The sequence below is a fragment of the Nelumbo nucifera genome, chromosome 4, assembly GCF_055504915.1.
Source record: "Nelumbo nucifera cultivar China Antique chromosome 4, China Antique-T2T, whole genome shotgun sequence".
Lineage (NCBI taxonomy): Eukaryota > Viridiplantae > Streptophyta > Magnoliopsida > Proteales > Nelumbonaceae > Nelumbo > Nelumbo nucifera.
This window is the reverse complement of record NC_142652.1, coordinates 46,169,555-46,172,840: the sequence shown is the minus strand read 5'-3', so window position 1 is coordinate 46,172,840 and position 3,286 is coordinate 46,169,555.

The following is a 3,286-nucleotide window of genomic DNA, read 5'->3' as shown; positions in this document are numbered from 1 at the left end:
ATCTCAAATCCTTGCCTCTTTTGTTCAAGAAAGTTGGGATCACCAGAATACCTACTGAAAAGTAACCCCAACTTTCTTGAATAGAAGAAGCAAGGATTGAGACTATTCATTTCTATCAACATGTGGATGGTTGAAAGAAAATTAAATGACACTCAAAGGGCATTTTTGTCTTTCAAATGTCACTTAATGGCTGGTTAATGGATTGGTTAACAACAGGTGCCGGATTGACACATTTTGAAAGTTCGGATACTGAATTATCAGTTTTAAAATTCAGGGACCAAAGTGGCACTAGGCTCAAAATATAAGATACTAATTGGAAATTTTCCCTAAAAAAATCCTCCTATACCATACTTATTTTTTATTTAATACTATGAATACACGATACCATGGGCATGTTAATCTCTTATGTAATTTTTTTCAATATTTGTCAGGTGTGCAAGTTTTATAAGTTTTAGTTATGTTAGTTTTGCAGGAGTTCAGGAGGCAAAGCGACATGATCATCAACTTCCTTGCTGATTATTATATTGGCTTTTATTAGCAGATCAGGTCACAAATGAGGTAAAACATATCACCAACTGATGGTGGGCTCAATTGGTAACTTTGTAGTTGAGCCTTCGGATCGAATCCTGCTTTCACCACGGTTGGGGGTTATGCAAATAAGAGATGACCTATGTAACTCCATGAAGCGAAAAAAGAAAAAAAGTATAAAATATCCAGTTAAAATAAACACTAGGAAGGCCTCCTTTGATGTTTAGGCTTTGTCAAATGAAATTTGAGCAGTACTTTGATATGTTTTTCATTTGCATCATTAATAAGAAAATCCTCATTTATCATACTTAATATTTAATTTGTTTAATATAAAGGGTATGCTAATTTTTATGTAAATTTTTTATATATGTCAGTTATGTAAGTTTTATAAGTTTTTCTTGTTATATTAATTATGCGAGTTATGTATGTTTGTTACATTAGTTATATTCAAATTTTCATTTTTTTTATTATCGAGGCATCAAGAAAGTTCCTCACTTTCTTTTAAAACGCTCAATAATGATCTTCTTTCTAGATTTCAACTAATCGATAATCCCTGGTGGTCTTCCACTTAGCAATGGGAATCAAGGGCAAGAGGAAGAAAAGGGAAAAAGACAAGTATATGTATATATGAACCTGTAACGGTGGACACAGTGAAGGCAAGTTTTAATGAACAGCTCAGACGAAATGGACAGTCTGAAGAACCCATCAGGAACTATAGCTATTTGGATAAGAACACTCTCGATGGAAAGGCTCAGTTTGAATAATAGAGATTTAAACAGTGGGTTCGGTAGTTGTTTCTCCATAACCCAGTTAATATTTGTAATGTGAAGGCTTCTAGTTGTAGTGATATACAACTCTCGATGGAGAGAATACAGGGGATAAGGATAGAGAGAATACAAGTGATAAGAAACCCAGAAAGAACAGATCCATGTAGCACTCTTCTCATGCGGTATTGCATGAGAAGCTTGCTGGTGAGTTGGTGGAAGTGAGGAGAAGGTAAGGGCTTCGTAAAGATGCTAGCCAACTGATGTGCGGTGGGAAGATGCTGAATTGTAAGAGAGCATTGAAGAATGAGATGGTGGAGAAAATGGAAGTCTACCTCAACGTGGCGCATCCAAACATGGAAGACTGGATGAGTGGCAAGGTGGGGGGATTTGGCAAGGCGACATGCAGGTCTCGTAAGAGAGATTGTAACCAGAGAAGCTCAGTAGTAGTGTTGGTAAGTGCTCGGAACTCGGCCTCTGTACTCGATCATGCAACAGTTGGCTGCTTCTTAGCACTCTAGCTGGCTAGCTGGTTAAATGGTCTCCCAAGAAAATTCAATACCCTCCAATTGATCATGCATGATCGTTAGGGAAACTGGTCCAATTGGCATTGGAAAAAGCTTCAAGAGGTAACTGAGATGACAAGGAGAAGAATAGACCATATATACTCGATGGTGCTCTTCAGTTATCGGACAATTCGCTTGACCACAGTCCAGTGGGCATCAATGGGAGCATGGAGAAACCGGCATACCTTGTTCACAATGAAAGATATGTCCGGTCTGGTGATAGTAAGATATTGTAGAACACCGTCAATACTTTTGTATAGAGAAGGATGGGGAAGAGGATCACCTTAGAATTTAGACAACTTGGTAGCAGCATCCATGAGGGAATTTAAATATTTAACCCCCTCTAGATTGGCCCTTTTAAGAATCTCAGCGATGTATATTCATCGAGTATGCAAGAGATCGACTAGCTGAATCACGATGGGCCTCAATGCCCAAGAAAAAATGCAAGGACGACCCAAAATCCTTCAATTTAAAACAACGAGAGAGTGCTGCAATGAAAGAACCCACACAACTCGAGGAAGAACCAATGAGGAGAATATGGTTGACATAGATGAGCAAATAAACACAATCACCATTCTTGGAATAGATAAAAAGAGACGGGCCACATTGCTAAAGGCAAAATAGTGCGCACCGTAGAAGGTTCTACGATTGGACTAAAAGTGTCCAAGAAATCCATATCCGAAAGTTGGGTGAAACCATAGACTAGGTGACGGACTTTGTATTGATCAATAGTCCCACCAGTCTAGTGCTTAATATATTATATATCCACTTCGATCCAACAATATGCATATCTTTGTTATAGGGAAGAAGCCACCACGTAAAATATTTTTGTAGTGCATTGAATTCAGTGTCCATAGCATGGAACCAATGTGGGTGTTTAGCCACTTGGGAATAGGTGGAAGGCCAAACCTCTAAGGGAGAAACAACAACAGTAAGCCCAGTTGGCAGTGGATGATGAGTAGAGAGGGAAGTGGTGGAGCACCCAGTCGCGATCTGATGGGCGGGGCAGGAATAACCGGTGTCAAATCTAGTAACTCTTGAATAGACCGATTATGAAGCACCAGAGGTTCTAAAGAATTTGATGATGCAAATGATGAGGAGTTGGTGGAGGAAGGTTGCACTTGTTCTAAGGAGATCATTGGTGGACCCGGAGTAGTGGGTGGTGGAGCCTCTTAAAGAATGTCAACCTATAACAGCTTAAGTTTTTAGGTTGAATGGTTCTTTGAGAATGTATTTGCTGCATCAACCCAAAAGTAGTGAGGGAGAGAAGCCAAGGCCAGTAGATAGATAGATACAGAGAAAGAGAGAGAGAGAGAGAGAGAGAGAGGACTCTATCACATGATGATGTTTTCACTCCACGGTTCCATTCTGCTCATGGGTGTGTGGGCAAGGCCGCCGATGAGTTATACCCTCTGAGTCGAGATAGTG